The 17946-nt window shown below is 49.5% G+C and overlaps 1 protein-coding gene across 2 annotated transcripts in view; it reads left to right on the forward strand.

Annotated features, from left to right (window-relative positions):
• The window catches only part of ARRB1 (arrestin beta 1), a 344855-nt gene that overhangs the window by 24650 nt on the left and 302259 nt on the right, over positions 1 to 17946 (forward strand). The gene's annotated exons all lie outside the window — the stretch shown is intronic.

Raw genomic sequence — 17946 nt, forward strand, 5'->3', positions numbered from 1 at the left:
ACATGTGCTCAGTGTGAACCTGCTTTCATCTGTGAAGAGCACAGGGCGCCAGTGGCGAATTTGCCAATCTTGGTGTTCTCTGGCAAATGCCAAACTTCCTGCACGGTGTTGGGCTGTAAGCACAACCCCCACCTGTGGACGTCGGGCCCTCATACCACCCTCATGGAGTCTGTTTCTGACTGTTTGAGTAGACACATGCACATTTGTGGCCTGCTGGAGGTCATTTTGCAGGGCTCTGGCAGTGCTCCTCCTGTTCCTCCTTGCACAAAGGCAGAGGTAGCGGTCCTGCTGCTGGGTTGTTGCCCTCCTACGGCCTCCTCCACGTCTCCTGATGTACTGGCCTGTCTCTTGGTAGCGCCTCCATGCTCTGGACACTACGCTGACAGACACAGCAAACCTTCTTGCCACAGCTCCCATTGATGTGCCATCCTGGATGAGTTGCACTACCTGAGCCACTTGTGTGGGTTGTAGACTCCGTCTCATGCTACCACTAGAGTGAAAGCACCGCCAGCATTCAAAAGTGACCAAAACATCAGCCAAAAAGCATAGGAACTGAGAAGTGGTCTGTGGTCACCACCTGCAGAACCACTCCTTTATTGTCTTGCTAATTGCCTATAATTTCCACCTGTTGTCTATTCCATTTGCACAACAGCATGTGAAATTGATTGTCAATCAATGTTGCTTCCTAAGTGGACAGTTTGATTTCACAGAAGTGTGAATGACTTGGAGTTACTTTGTGTTGTTTAAGTGTTCCCTGTATTTTTTTGAGCAGTGTACAACATACGAAGGTATGAAATACATCCAGCATATACAGGACCAGTGATCACAGTAAGCCATCAGATGTGGAAGTAGGGATATCCTGTCTGAGCTGAATGGTTTTATTTCAGATGTGGGCTCCATTCCAGATCATTTGAGCAAGTCCGAGAGTCTGGGGGATCAGCAGAAGAACCTAGCACTGCCCTGGACATACAGTATATGTGTACACATTGGTCCTCAAGGCACACTAACAGTCCAGGTTTTAAGGATAACCATAGTTAAGCACAGGTGACTTAATTAGTACCTCAGTTATTTTGACTTAACCATCTGTGCTCAACCATGGATATCACCAAAACCAGGACTGTTAGTGCGCCTTGAGGACCGAGGTTGGGAATCACTGCTATAGATGGTCTATATCAGCACACCTCTAACAGTGCATGTTTTCTAGATCAGTGGTTCTCAAACTCGGTCCTCAGGACCCCACACAGGTCACGTTTTCCAGGTCACCCAGCAGGGGCACAGGTGTATTCATTACTCACTGAAAATCCACAGGTGGAGCTAATTATTTCACTGATTCTGTGAGGAGACCTGCAAAACATGCACTGTTTGGGGTCCTGAGGACCGAGTTTGAGAACCTGTGTTCTAGATCATCTAATTGGTGCATAAGTGCATTCATTACTGGCTCACACATTTTAAAAGATCAACAAATGGTGCTAATTATTTCATTTGTGACACTGAGGGGATCTTAAAACATGCAGCTTTAGTATTATATGCTATTCCTATTGTGGTCATGATGGTGTGGGCAGGGGAAGGTGGTTTCTAGGCAATCGGAACCCCCACCCCCTGCGTTTGCCTATGTACGTCTATACAGGCAGGCTTACATATAGAGACTTGCACATGTATACAGAAAGACTTACCTTATAGAGACTCGCACATATATACAGACAGGCTTACTTATAGAGACTCGCACATATATACAGAAAGACTTACCTTATAGAGACTCGCACATATATACAGACAGGCTTACTTATAGACCAACACACACATATACTGTATATAAACTACCACAGTGTCGGAACTTGTAAGTGGTGGGTCCAGATGCGAAAATTTGCTTTGGGCCCCCCTTCTCCAAGTTCAAAGTGCAGTGGGTGACAGGGAGAGGTAGAGGGTGACAGGGAGAGGCAAGAAGGTGGCAAGGAGAGGGTGACAGGGAGAGGGGAGAGGCAGTGGGTAACAGGGAATAGGGTGATAGAAAGAGGTGACAGGCAAGTGGGTGTCAGGGAGATGCACTGGGTGTCCGACACATTATACCACACTGTAGTGCCCACACATTATACCACACTGTAGTGCCCCCACATTATACCACCTGTAGTGCCCACATATTATGCCACACTATAGCCCCCACACATTATGCCACCTGTAGTGCCCACACATTATGCCACTTGTAGTGCCCACATATTATGCCACCTGTAGTGCCCACACAGTGTACTCACCAGCAGCATCCTCAGGCAGCCGGTAGAGCAGCAGTCACGGCCTCAAAATGAGTCACACGCATGAGGTATGGATGGACATCGGAAGCCCACCATCATATGATGGCAGCACTTCCACCATTGAATCGGTCGATGTGATGGTAACTAACCATCGCATCAAAAGAATTCGAGGGCAAAAACTATTAATATGAATAGTTAAGGGGCAGGATTGGGGGCGGGGCTTAGGGGTGGGGCTCGAAGTCAGAGAAAAAAAAAAACAGCTGAGGCCAACCAGTCAGATCTGAGGAGGGAGGAACAGTGTCACTTCCCTGTGCTGCTGTGTCACAGCTCACACTTGGGGCCTGTGTGTGTCTGCTGCAGGGCCAGGGCTGCACACTGATTGGCTCTCACTGTCTCTGAGAGCCAATCAGAGCTAGCAGAGAGGGGAGGGAGGGCCAGGTCTGAGGCAGTGAGAGACAGCCTCCAACGTTCCCAGCAGCAGCATGAGCCATGGAGATCATCACATGCAGAGACACAGGAGGTCATTCAGACCCGCTCGCGAGCGCAGGACACTCGCAAGCGGGTCGATGTTGCCCCACTGCGCATGCGCACGACGGAGTGAGCTCCGTCGTGCGCATGAGCGAGACCCGGATAGCGACGGGCTCTCCGTCGCTCCTGGTCTCGCACCAAAGGGGGCGTGCTGTCGATGTTGATTGACAGCACGCCCCCTTTGGTGGGTGTGCCGGGGGCGTGGCTGCCAGACGGAGGCGTTCCCATGGGAACGCCTACCGTCTGAGTCCGGCCCCACTGACACTGGGATGTCAGTGGGAGTGATTTTGGCTCTGATAGAGCCAAAATCACTCCAGGGCTTGCGGCAGCGAGACCCTACTGCAGGGTCTCCGTCGCAAGCCCGATGGTCGCGATGGTCTTGACCATCACGACCATCATCATGGACGCTCGCATAAGCTGTGGGTGGTCACCCACAGCTATGCGAGCGTCCAGGAGGACGCTCCATTTTCATGGAGGAGGGCCCTGATTCAGAGCGAGCGCTCTGGTCAGAGCATCCGGCTCTGAATCAGGCCCACAGCTCACAGCAGCCAGGAGAGGCAGAGACACGTCTCACGGCAGCCTGGGGAGGCAGAGGCACGGCACACAGCAGCCAGGGGAGGCAGAGACATGGCACACTGCAGCCAGGGGAGGTAGAGACACGGCACACAGCAGCCTGGGGAGGCAGAGGCACGTCTCACAGCAGCCAGGGGAGGCAGAGACATGGCACACAGCACCCAGGGGAGGCAGAGGCACGGCACACAGCAGCCAGGGGAGGCAGAGACATGGCACACAGCAGCCAGGGGAGGCAGAGACATGGCACACAGCAGCCAGGGGAGGCAGAGGCACGTCTCACAGCAGCCAGGGGAGGCAGAGGCACGTCTCACAGCAGCCAGGGGAGGCAAAGGCACGTCTCACAGCAGCCAGGGGAGGCAGAGTCACGGCACACAGCAGCCAGGGGAGGCAGAGACACGGCACACAGCAGCCAGGGGAGGCAGAGACACAGCAGCCAGGGGAGGCAGAGACACGGCTCACAGCAGCCAGGGGAGGCAGAGATACGGCACACAGCAACCAGGGGAGGCAGAGGCACGGCACACAGCACCCAGGGGAGGCAGAGACTCAGCAGCCAGGGGAGGCAGAGACACAGCAGCCAGGGGAGGCAGAGACACAGCTCACAGCAGCCAGGGGAGGCAGAGACACGGCACACAGCAACCAGGGGAGGCAGAGACACGGCACACAGCAGCCTGGGGAGGCAGAGACATGGCACACAGCAGCCAGGGGAGGCAGAGACACGGCACACAGCAGCCAGAGGAGGCAGAGGCATGTCTCACAGCAGCCAGGGGAGGCAGAGACACGGCACACATCAGCCAAGGGAGGCAGAGACACAGCAGCCAAAGGAGGCAGAGACACAGCAGCCAGGGGAGGCAGGGACACGGCACATAGCTGCCAGGGGAGGCAGAGACACAGCACACAGCAGCCAGGGGAGGCAGAGACACGGCACACAGCAGCCAGGGGAGGCAGAAACGCATCAGCCAAGGGAGGCAGAGCTTTTAGTATTTAAAGAAAAGAAGCCACTATCGGAACACTATTGAATGATTACCATTCGATGGCAGCAAACATCGAAATTCCATCGAATGGTGAAAACACTAACATCACAAGAAAAACATTGATGGTCAGCAAACATTGACCATCGACGCCCAGCCCTACCACTCCAGGTCAGAGGAGCATGTGATGGACTCCTCCATTCAGAGCTCAGCACATGCTCTGACCAGTAGTGCACTGCAGCCCTGTGCTTCGGTCCCCTGCGTGTAGCTGCCGGCCGGCTCAGGCACAGCCTTGATGACCAGCAAGCAGCTGCACTGCACCTGCCATGTAACTACAAATGGCTCCGAGCAGTGTGGACCCCTATATTGTGGCGGGCCCTGGTGCAGTGCACCAGCTGCACTGCTGGTAGTTTCAAACCTGAACTGGGTTATGTATAGAGACAGACAGACACACACACATACACACACACACACACACACACACACATACATACTAGGGGTGAGCGGGTTCGGATTTCTGAAATCCGAACCGCCCCGAGCCCCGCCGATCCGAGCCAGGCTCGACTTTTCTCGCCAGACTCGGATCTGAAATCGAGGCAAAACGTCATCATCCCGCCTTCCGAGTCTCGCGGGTTTTGGATCCTATATAAGGTACCCGCGTCGGCGCCATTTTCTCACTCGGCTGTGGACAGTGAAGAGGGAGGGTGGGAGTTAGGGCTGGCTGGGCTGTGTAGTGTAGTGCAGAGTAGTGCAGAGTAGTGCTGTGCTGCGCTGTGCTGTTGTTGTCCACTACTTCAAAGTCCATAGGGGCTAGCTGGACAGTCAGTTCTCCAAAGGGGCTGTGTCCACTCCAAAGTCCTGTGCAGTGTCCCAGTCCTAAAGGGGTGCTGTAGTGTTGTCCAGGGGGTGCTCTGTCCATCAGGGGTGCTCCCCCCAAGTGCTAAAAAAATAATATTTTTTGTGTGTTTGTGAATTGTGTGCGCAGTAGCCGCACGTGTATCAACAAAATAGTGCCAAGCGTGTGCCTGTGTCATAAGTAAAGGGCCGGCTGGCTTGACCGTTAAAGGGTGCTGTAACCCCCAAAGTACACTCCAAACCAAAAAAAAAATATTTTCTGTGTTTGTGAATTGTGTGCGCAGTAGCCGCACGTGCATCAACAAAGTAGTGCCAAGCGTGCGCCTGTGTCATAAATAAAGGGCCGGCTGGCTTGACCGTTAAAGGGTGCTGTAACCCCCAAAGTACACTCCAGTCCAAACCCCCAAAAAAATTATTTTCTGTGTTTGTGAATTGTGTGCGCAGTAGCCGCACGTGCATCAACAAAGTAGTGCCAAGCGCGCCTGTGTCATAAGTAAAGGGCCGGCTGGCTTGACCGTTAAAGGGTGCTGTAACCCCCAAAGTACACTCCAGTCCAAACCAAAAAAAATATTATTTTCTGTGTTTGTGAATTGTGTGCGCAGTAGCCGCACGTGCATCAACAAAGTAGTGCCAAGCGTGAGCCTGCGTCATAAGTAAAGGGCCGGCTGGCTTGACCGTTAAAGGGTGCTGTAACCCCCAAAGTACACTCCAGTCCAAACCAAAAAAAATATTATTTTCTGTGTTTGTGAATTGTGTGCGCAGTAGCCGCACGTGCATCAACAAAGTAGTGCCAAGCGTGCGCCTGTGTCATAAGTAAAGGGCCGGCTGGCTTGACCGTTAAAGGGTGCTGTAACCCCCAAAGTACACTCCAAACCAAAAAAAAAATATTTTCTGTGTTTGTGAATTGTGTGCGCAGTAGCCGCACGTGCATCAACAAAGTAGTGCCAAGCGTGCGCCTGTGTCATAAGTAAAGGGCCGGCTGGCTTGACCGTTAAAGGGTGCTGTAACCCCCAAAGTACACTCCAAACCAAAAAAAAAATATTTTCTGTGTTTGTGAATTGTGTGCGCAGTAGCCGCATGTGCATCAACAAAGTAGTGCCAAGCGTGCGCCTGTGTCATAAGTAAAGGGCCGGCTGGCTTGACCGTTAAAGGATGCTGTAACCCCCAAAGTACACTCCAGTCCAAACCAAAAAATAAATAATTTTCTGTGTTTGTGAATTGTGTGCGCAGTAGCCGCACGTGCATCAACAAAGTAGTGCCAAGCGTGCGCCTGTGTCATAAGTAAAGGGCCGGCTGGCTTGACCGTTAAAGGGTGCTGTAACCCCCAAAGTACACTCCAGTCCAAACCAAAAAAAAAATTATTTTCTGTGTTTGTGAATTGTGTGCGCAGTAGCCGCACGTGCATCAACAAAGTAGTGCCAAGCGTGCGCCTGTGTCATAAGTAAAGGGCCGGCTGGCTTGACCGTTAAAGGGTGCTGTAACCCCCAAAGTACACTCCAGTCCAAACCAAAAAAAAAATTATTTTCTGTGTTTGTGAATTGTGTGTGCAGTAGCCGCACGTGCATCAACAAAGTAGTGCCAAGCGTGCGCCTGTGTCATAAGTAAAGGGCCGGCTGGCTTGACCGTTAAAGGGTGCTGTAACCCCCAAAGTACACTCCAGTCCAAACCAAAAAAATAATTATTTTCTGTGTTTGTGAATTGTGTGTGCAGTAGCCGCACGTGCATCAACGAAGTAGTGCCAAGCCTGCGCCTGTGTCATAAGTAAAGGGCCGGCTGGCTTGACCGTTAAAGGGTGCTGTAACCCCCAAAGTACACTCCAGTCCAAACCAAAAAAAAAATTATTTTCTGTGTTTGTGAATTGTGTGCACTGTGGCTGCACGTGCATCAACAAAGGAGCAGCGCCAAGCGTGCGCCTGTGTCCCATAAGTAAAGAGCCGGCTGGCTCATTTCTTAAAGGGTGGTGTAACCCACAATGTGCACTACTCTCCAGCAAAAATAAAAAAATATTTTCTGTGTTTGTGTGCGCTTTAGCCACACGTATATATCAATATAACATAAATGGAGGACCAAACTTTCTCCGATAAAAATAAAATAGGAAAAGATCAAGAACCACTTCCTCCTAGTGCTATTGCTGCTGCTGGGAGTTGTTCATCATCCCAGAGAGGAAGTAGGAACACCACTACTTTTACTAAACAATTGACCCTCCAACAGTCCCTAGCGATGAGGATGAAGTACGACAGCAGTCATCCTGAAGCAAAACGTATAACTGAGGCCTTGACTGCTATGTTGGTGTTAGACGTGCGTCCGGTATCCGCCATTAGTGCAGTGGGATTTAGACAATTGATGGAGGTAGTGTGTCCCCGGTTCCAAATCCCGTCTAGATTCCACCTGCATCCTCAAAGCAGCAGCGACAAGCGTGCGTCTGTCTGTTAACGGGTGGGGACACCCTCAAAGTGCGCTCCACAAACAATAAAAATATTGTTCTTTTTTTTTCGGTGTTTGTGAAATGTGTGGGCTGTAGCCGCACCTGCATCCTTAAAGCAGCAGCGACAAGCGTGCGTCTGTCTGTTAAAGGGTGGTGACACCCTCAAAGTGCGCTACACAAACAATAAAAATATTGTTCTTTTTTTTCGGTGTTTGTGAAATGTGTGGGCTGTAGCCGCACCTGCATCCTTAAAGCAGCAGCGACAAGCGTGCGTCTGTCTGTTAAAGGGTGGTGACACCCTCAAAGTGTGCTACACAAACAATAAAAATATTGTTCTTTTTTTTTCTGTCTTTGTGAATTGTGTGGGCTGTAGCCGCACTTGCATCCTCAAAGCAGCAGCGACAAGCGTGCGTCTGTCTGTTAAAGGGTGGTGACACCCTCAAAGTGTGCTACACAAACAATAAAAATATTGTTCTTTTTTTTTCTGTCTTTGTGAATTGTGTGGGCTGTAGCCGCACTTGCATCCTCAAAGCAGCAGCGACAAGCGTGCGTCTGTCTGTTAAAGGGTGGTGTAACCCTCAAAGTGCTCCAAAAAATAAAAAACTATTTTTTTAATGTGTTTGTGACTTGTGTGCAATGTAGCCGCACGTGCATCAACATAGTAGCAGCGCCAAGCGTGCGCCTGTGTCATAAGTCAAGGGCTGGTTTGGACATCTGGTCCGGACTGAAGGACGTGCCAACAATTTCTGACAAGTCTACTGTCACTGCATATGATACTGTCCTCAAAGCAGCAGCGACAAGCGTGCGTCTGTCTGTTAAAGGGTGGTGACACCCTCAAAGTGTGCTACACAAACAATAAAAATATTGTTCTTTTTTTTTCTGTCTTTGTGAATTGTGTGTGCTGTAGCCGCACTTGCATCCTCAAAGCAGCAGCGACAAGCGTGCGTCTGTCTGTTAAAGAGTGGTGTAACTCTCAAAGTGCTCCAAAAAATAAAAAACTATTTTTTTAATGTGTTTGTGACTTGTGTGCGATGTAGCCGCACTTGCATCCTCAAAGCAGCAGCGACAAGCGTGCGTCTGTCTGTTAAAGGGTGGTGACACCCTCAAAGTGTGCTACACAAACAATAAAAATAATCTTTTTTTTTTTTTCTTCTGTCTTTGTGAATTGTGTGGGCTGTAGCCGCACTTGCATCCTCAAAGCAGCAGCGACAAGCGTGCGTCTGTCTGTTAAAGGATTACATCGGTGACAGCATCCAAGTAGGCATGTCAGACAGTCCGTACCTGTACTGGCAGGAAAAAGAAGCTATTTGGAGGTCCCTGTACAAACTGGCTCTATTTTACCTGAGTTGCCCCCCCTCCAGTGTGTACTCCGAAAGAGTGTTTAGTGCAGCCGGGATTCTTTTTCAGCGAAAGGCGTAGGAGGTTGCTTCCACAAAATGTGGAGAAGATGATGTTCATAAAATGAATTATCAACTCTTCCAGGGAGACCAGCCTCCAGAACGTACAGAGCGACCTGTGGTTCCAGCGGGGACGAATTAATACTCTGTGAGGATGAGGATGTACACAACACTGAAGAGGGTGAGGAATCGGTGGATGAGGAGGATGAGGATGACATCTTGCCTCCGTAGAGCCAGTTTGTGCAGGGACAGATTAATTGCCAGCTTGTTTTGTGGGGGCCCAAACGAACCAATCATTTCAGCCACAGTTGTGTGTCAGACCCTGGCGCTGAAATGATTGGTTTGTTAAAGTGTGCATGTCCTGTTTATACAACATAAGGGAGGGTGGGAGGGCCCAAGGAAAATTCCATCTTGCACCTCTTTTTTTTCTTTGCATTATGTACAGTTTGGGGCCTAGTTTATCAAACTGCCATCCTGTTTGCCACTGCAGTGTCACTCCTAGATGGGTCACGTGTTTGTGCCGCCCACTCGTGTCGCTTAGCATAGTCATCCAGCTACCTCGGTGCAACCTTTTGGACATAAAAACACTATTGTGAGGTGTGAGGTGTTCAGAATAGACTGGAAATGAGTGGAAATTAAGGTTATTGAGGTTAATAATAGCATAGGAGAAGAAAAACCTACAAATTCTGTGATTTTAGCTGTTTTTAAGCTTTTTAAAAAAAAAATACAGATCCAAAACACAAAACCCAGAACCCAAAACACGGAAGGGTGGTTTTGGCAAAACCAATCCAGATCCAAAACACGAAGAAAGATCCAGATCCAAAACCAAAACACAAAACACGAAAAGTGGCCGGTGCACACCCCTAATACATACATACATACATACATACATACATACATACATGGTCACACACAGAAACACAAATATACAGATGTGTCCACATACATCTATTCTCCGTGTGCTACAAGTCGCGGTACACATAGCACGGGAGCTCCGTGTGACTCAGTAGCACCAAGCGTCTTTTTGTGCGACTTTTTACCTTTAAATGCGTTTTGTTCGCTGGAGAGTAGAAAAAGGGATCAGGGTTTATTGAGGTAGTCTGTCCGTACTCCTGCTGCCCATGCCTTCCTCAGACAGACAGACTGCTGCGATATGGATGTACAGGGAGAGGGTAGTTTCATCTTGCTGGGTCCAAACTCGCCAGCTGGTGCACACAGTGGACATCAGACCCAGCTACTGTACCAGCAGTATCTGCTGCCACCAGCTCTGAGCAGCCCATGAGGAGTAGAAGGGCACACCGGCAGCAGGTAAGATTCAGCAATCGGCACTCCATACTACTATGCAGCACTGGGCATACCATAGTACTGGGCACACAATACTACTGTGCAGCACTGGGCACACCATAATACTATGCAGCACTGGGCACACCATAGTACTGCGTGGCACTGGGCACACCATAGAACTGCACAGCAAGGGCACACCATAGTACTATGCAGCACTGGGCACACCATAATACTATGCAGCACTGGGCACACCATACTACTATGCAGCACGGGGCACACCATAGTACTGCACGGTGCTGGGCACACCACAGTACTGCGTGGCACTGGGCACACCATAGTACTATGCAGCACGGGGCACACCACAGTACTGCGTGGCACTGGGCACACCACAGTACTGCGTGGCACTGGGCACACCATAGTACTATGCAGCACTGGGCACACCATAGTACTGCACGGCGCTGGGCACACCACAGTACTGCGTGGCACTGGGCACACCATAGTACTATGCAGCACTGGGCACACCATAGTACTGGGCACACTATACTACTATGCAGCACTGGGAACACCATACTACTATGCAGCACTGGGCACACCATAGAACTGCACAGCATGGGCACACCATAGTACTATGCAGCACTGGGCACACCATAGTACTGCGCATCATGGGCACACCATAGTACTATGCAGCACTGGGCACACCATAGTACTGCGCGGCACTGGGCACACCATAGAACTGCGCAGCATGGGCACACCATAGTACTATGCCACACTGGGCACACCATAGTACTATGCAGCACTGGGCACACCATAGTACTGTGCAGTACCCAGCACACCATAGTAGTGGACAGGGCCGGTGCTAGGCTTTGCTGCGCTCAGCGCCGGACTGTGTTGCCGCCACCTTCCCTCCTCCGCTCCCTCCCCCTGAGCATTTATCAGCAAAATAGCGCCGGGTGGGAGGGAGGGCTGTTCCTGTGCCCGCCGGATCCCATGGCGCTCCGGGCGACAGACTGTAGACTGACTTGCCCGTGGCTGGAGCTGCTACTGGTACTGGGCAGCACCTGGCACACTATAGTACTTGGCAGCACCCGACACACCATAGTACTGGCAACGCCATAGAACTATGCGGCACTGGGCACACCATAGTACTGTGCGTCACCAGGCACACCATAGTACTATGCAGCAACCGGCACACCATAGTACTGTGCGGCACTGGGCACACCGCCATACCCCGACTTTGGTGACCAGTGACTGGTGGGCTGTGACTCCTAGCATCATTGCAGATAACCACCTGCAGTTATATTTTGCCATATCCATTTTGCCGTTGCCGTACGCTGGTTGAGAAGCTGGGGGGCACTTGATTGTATTTGCCCCCCAGGCTAAAAATTGCCAGTCTGCCCCTGTCCTTAGGTCTTATTACAGAGCAGTACTTAAAAGTTCACAAAAATGCATTATAACCCATTCTGTAAACATGACATGATGGGACTTGTAGTGCTCCAAAGCTGGCAGAGATGGTATCACAAATGGTATTGGCTGATAGCTTGTGGTTAATTGGCCCCTTTACCAACATCTGTAACTGTAGAAAACAAATGTGGGCAGCACTAATTGTTTCTATGGTAACAGAGGTCGCTAAGTCATATCTTCCAACTGTCCCGCCATGTCACGCGCCGGCCGCAGTGTCTCATAGGCGGGGGGAGCATTCTCTCTCTGCTGCTCTGTATAGCAGAGAGCAGCGGGTGAATAGATGCCGTGGGCATCTCCGGGAGTGGTGGACATGCCCCCAGAGTGATGAAAAGGGGGGCGTGCAGTGAAGCCACGCCCTTCTCTGTGGGGCCACGGAATGAGGACCTCTTTCAGACCCGCTCGCAAGCGCCTGAGTGCTCGCAAGCGGGTCGATGTTTGGCTGTGCGCACGCGCAGCTGCCGCACTGTGCGTGCGCAAGCCCTGGAGCGAGAGAAATTCTCCCGCTCCGGGGCTCACTACAGAAGGGGCGGCTGTCGATGTTGATCGACAGCTCACCCCGTTTTGTAGGCGTGGCGGGGGGGGGTGGTTTCACAAATGGAGGCGTTCCCAAGCGAACGCTTGCCATTTGTGGGCGGCCCCACTGACATCACCAGTGTTGTCAGTGGCAGAGCTTCCGGCTCTATTAGCTGAGACCCTACCTCAAGGGTCTCGTTGCAAGCCCCGATGGTCGCGATGGTCTTGACCATTGCGACCATCAACCTGGTCACTCGCTAAGCGAGCGGCCAGGAGGCCAGATCATTTTTTACTTGCGGCCGCCTTCATTCAGAGCGAGCGCTCGCATTTTGCGAGCGGCTCTGAATGAGGTCCAAAGTCCCTGTTTTAGAATCCCATATGCTGGGAGGTACAGTATGCTAACGTGAGTCAGTATTAACAACATAACGGCCAAATGGCAGCAACACAGTGTTTCTGAGTCTTTCACTGCAGTTTTCAGGCTGAAGTCCTCGTTCAGTCATTAGTGATTATTCCAGTAAAGTGATGTCCAGGAAACCTTTTATCATACTGTACTTGAGTTGAGATTCCATTTAAGGACTTGGCAGTACAGTATCTTGAGCATGCACTTTATATATACTGTATAGCGATAGCAAGCTCTTTATTACACCTGGAACATATAGGCTTTGAACATTTTAATTTTGCGCCTGTGGGAGAGATGTATCAAACCCTTGAAAGACTGTAGAAGTGGCCCTATAGCAACCAATCAGCTGCTACCTATCATTTTTATAGGATGTATTTTACAAGTGCTAGCTAGAAGCTGATTGGTTTCTATAGGGCAACTTCTCTACTTTCACCCAAAGGGGGCTATTAGTATTCCTCATACCTAAAATGGCCTGTTAACCATGAGGTAACGCTAGTTCCACATATATAAGGTAACGAGCCATTCATCATCAGGGGTCCGAATAGGGGGCCTCCGAAACTCAGACTGAGGGGCCTATTCATCATTACTAAAAATTGTATGGAGGTAATTTGGTTTAGAGCTTGCATCGAGTTTGAAAAAACACCGGTGGGAGCTGAGGAGGACCGGGCCCAGCTGACAGCAAGTAACTGTAACCCGCCGAGTGGCGGATAGTAACACCATCAAATTCTGAAAATACATAATTTTCGGAATTTGATGAATAGCCTAATTTCCATATCCCTATACTAATGTATGGGGAGTGTGTAAATTAACACAGGCGGACTTAACCAGGAGATATCTGCGTTATTTTAGTGTTGATGAATAGGCCCCTGAAAGTTTTCGGAGTTTGTCTGTGAGTGCAAGCATCTTCAGATGGCGCTTTTTCTCGTAGCCCCGCTCCTTCCGCTTTTTGGAGCAGCTGTCCCTGCATCGGAGCAATGATGAATAGCTCCGGTGATAAGCATCCCCCGCGGCGAGGAGTAGGGCCAGCAATCTCTCATAGCGCAATGTACAGAGTAGGATTATGTTAGTGTATGTAGAGTATGTATGCTCTATATGTTTCCTTGGCTTCCACTGACTGCCATATCGCTAATGGTATCCTCATTGTGATAATATATATTGTGATAGAAGCACTGGAGAAGTGTGGAATGGCTGCTATGTATGTCCCAGATTCCTGTCTTATGTCTTTTAGTACCCCCAGGAGAAGTCTGTTGGATAAGCAGACTAGAAATGTTGGCTTATCTGAAAGCCGGAATGGGTCCTGGGGGTGTGGATGTGAGGAGAGGGAGGGCTCCATCCACAGGCCACTCCAGGTGTTGGGCCTTTCAGCATGGTAGCAGGCTCATTAGGGCTTGCACCTGAAATTGGCTCAGATAAGCTGGGTTTTTTCATAGCTGAGTGTCTCATACCTAGGAGAGCAGGCCGCAGGTTAGCTTGCTCTGAGACACTATTGGCTGTAAACCAGAAGGTACTGTGGACGTGGATTTTGTTTAGTGTTCTGTTAGATAGGGAACTTACTGTCTAGTTAGTGCCCAGCCGGGCTAGGTTCTATTTTATGTTTTGTTTATTTGATTGTTGAAATTGCACAATAAAAACTGGCACCGTCCAGCTTGCACGAAAATCCACGACTGGAGTGCTGTTTCCTGGCTGCTGTGTGTACGGTGGTGTCCATCTACCCCAGGAGAGGGACTCGCTACCCCGACCTTATCACAATATATATTACTACAACTTTGACTGGAGCTGTTTCTGCTCTGGGTTATATTCCGTCATCCTTGTGCTCGTTGTTATAGCAGAGAGTGTTTTTTATGGGGTGCAAACTGCATTTTCCTGGCATTAGTGGAGAAATAGTGCAGGTTTTATATGCGGCTCTTCCGAGATGTAAGAAGAATCTTCCCGGCCTGGTCTGTTTTGTCTTATGTAGACAGTCTCTTCCAGGTATCGCGGTCATGTTCAGTAAATGTATAGGTTAGATTACAGGCAGCACTGTACGTATAGACCACGCCTGCTGTCTCGTACATGATATATATATTTGTCTGCACTTGCCCCTAAATGGGTCTTTCTCACTCTGCATTGCCACAAATCTGGTTCACCCTGGACACGCGATTTCTTCCGTCTGACTTTATCTCAGGTACATGTATCATAATAGCCTGCGAGATGCAGGCAGCTGCGAGGTGTCAGCGAAGGTGAAGTCAATCTGGTTTTGTCATTGGCCTTAAATTTTGCGGCAAATCGCCACCATCTGGCAGCTCCCTGCAATTCTCAGGCTATTACATAGATGCTTGTTTGGCCTGTTCATTATAAATGTGGTCAATCCCAAGAAAACGCCTGTTTTGGAGGATGGACAAATTTTTTAGCACTGGAGCCCTTTACTAAAAGTGTCCATTGCAGCCAAGGGCTTGTGCACATGACATCATTACTTTGCGCAGAGGACGCATGCAGCGCTGACCAGGCGTCCTCAGGACCATACTTGCCAACTCTCCCTGATTGTCACTCCCTGACACTGACAATCTCCCTGATTACACCTTACCCCCAGTATGAAGCTGTTATATATAAATGAAACAGAGATATATACATTCAAATGGGATCATTAGTGTCATTTCCCTACATTGGGTATAAGGCACAGTGATCCCTATGGCTACATGCATTTCCTAAAAAGTATCAGTGTGTTTTCATCAACAAGTAGATCTTACTAAGGGCTCTATTTATTAACGTTATTTTACCAAACTAAAGTGAACGGCTGTTTTGTGTTTTCACATTGTTTTAGTATCATCTCTAAAGTTACTAAAATGCAATTGGAGTAGAATTCTACTCCAAGCCCTAATTATCACATATTTTTAGTAAGCAGATCACATTTCCCATCATTGTAATTGGAAATGTGATCTGCCTGAGATTTACTAAAAATAAAATGTGAAAAAATACCGGGGGAGGCCCTGTGACAATAACGCCACATGGAGGTGGCGTTATCCAGGGTCTCACCTGTGTACCGGACTCCTGCTCTGCTCTAACAGGAACAGCAGAGCCCGGAGCCGGACCCAGTTATCACCTATGTGGTCTAAACAGACCACAAGCTGAACACTGCAAAAAAAAAACAACTTACCTGCATCCAGGGACCGGAGATCGGTGCTACGGTGATGTCCACCGTGGCTCCGGTCAGCTGGTTTCCCATCCGGCACTGTGACCCAGCTGACCGGGTCACAGTGCAGGATGGGAGACCAGCTGACCGGAGCCACGGAGGACATCACTGGAACACCGATCACCGGAGGTAAGTGAAATTAAGGGGGGAAGGGGGGTCACGATTGCGCGGGGGAAGTAGCGATCATGGGGTGTAGAGGCACCTCGTCAAAGTACAGTGATAAGGCTGCGGAGGGAATTCGTAGGGACAGAGCTTTAAATCCCTGTGATATTGCCTGAATTTGCAATGCGAATTCAGTTGGTAATAGCACACTACAATCTGCATTTTAATGCGGATTGTAGTAAATAGGGCCCTAACTGCTTTGGGGCTCATTTATATTTGGATGCAAATCAATTTTATGACATGTCTCTCAGATGTAGCAGTACAATTCTCTTTACCGCCGCGCTCATAGGTGTTACTTCCACAATCTCCCTGAAATGCTTTATCAAAAGTACTGTAGGCACGTCGGCCTCAGGAAGCCCGATGGGCTGCATATACTGAGCAGGGTGCGTTCACAGAATTCTCCGTGGGTACTGCAATCCTGGCTGCAAGGTGCCGTTCTGGGCACCCTGCTGGCCACGAGCAAGGACCATGACGAAGCCACCCACAGTGCCTCTGTTGCCCATAGCTAGTTACAGTCCTGTGCATGGTAACTCTACTGGGTCTAAACATAGATAAAGTGATTGTGTAAGGTAAAGATGTAGGGCTTGGGGGCCCTGCTGCACACAGATCCTTTCCGGCATTAGTATACCTCTACATACACACATTGTTCAGCATGCCGTACCCGGGACTTGAACTCACAACCTCATGTATTGCAGTCAGACACTTAACACATGGAGTTATTTGTTCCTGCACCAGGTAATTCTACCTATGTGTAAGCTAGTTGTAAATGTTAGTTTAAAACCACTGCAATTTACATATGTAGTGTGTGGCGGTGTTTGGCTGCACACCAGCGGTGGAACTTTTGACAGTGCGCCCAGAGGCATGGTCTTCAGGTACCTCCCCCAGTAACCCCATCACAACACCCAGCAGCCCCTGGTCATCCTGTACCTGGAGCTCAGAAGTACAGTCAGTGGTGATACACTCTCCCTCTGTGGGTAGTACTCGGGGGCACGTATGTTAGAATGGTTGGACATAGGAGGAAGACACGATGGGGAGCCGAGCATGTGTAGGAGGTGCAGGTTGGAGGTCACGCATCCAGCAAGACGGGACATGGCATGCTGAGCAATACAGGGGGATTTAGCTTAAGGTTCTTATTGACAATGTGCACGAATATTGCACTGTGACCGATAGCTCACAAATTGCATGTACAGTATGACTATGGTAATAGTAGCTTTGGTGGTCACATCCCTCACTTGGAGTGTTGTTAAGTAGCTGGTTTCCTAAACAATGTTAAAAACATAGGTATTTTCTTTCGATGTCCCATCCCTATGTGCAGGTGTCTGGGGGAGGCAATATGATGCAATGATTTTAATTGCACCATTTTGATGCCACCCACTCCCTATCACATATCCTGCATTTGCCCCTGGGGTTCCTGCAGAGGCACCAATGACTTATCTTGCAATCCTATCTTTTTCAGATAGTGTAACTTCCCCATACTCTGGTGTGGGAATCGCTATGTATTATCAATTTACCAATGTGCGGAAAGCTCTACTGATTGAAGTTTTTGATTAGAAAAACCATAACCCTATCTCAGGATGGCATTAGATGTGCTTACCTGGTCCTGCGCAGTATAGATAGCAAGTAAAGTGTTACTGGGCATACAGAGCTAGATAGGCCTATCCCTGGGGCACTGCGCTCCTGGGCAAAAGCTGATCACATTGGATGCATGTGGGCATTGGTAAATTGCAGCGGTACTTACTGGTGTATGCCAGTGAGAGATACCTGAGAAATGGAGCCCATAGAAGTTATAAAAAGCCCAACGTGTGTATCATAGACTATTATAGACGTGTCGTAGATTATAAAAAGCCCAATATTTGTGTTAGAGACACTTCCCAGATATGTGAGAATGACATTTCTATATGTGACATAGATCAGAATCCCAGTGTGTGAATTATAAACTATTCCTAGACGTGTTGTAGATTATAA

This window comes from Taudactylus pleione, unplaced genomic scaffold (genome assembly GCF_031769625.1).
Source record: "Taudactylus pleione unplaced genomic scaffold, aTauple2 ptg000124l, whole genome shotgun sequence".
Lineage (NCBI taxonomy): Eukaryota > Metazoa > Chordata > Amphibia > Anura > Myobatrachidae > Taudactylus > Taudactylus pleione.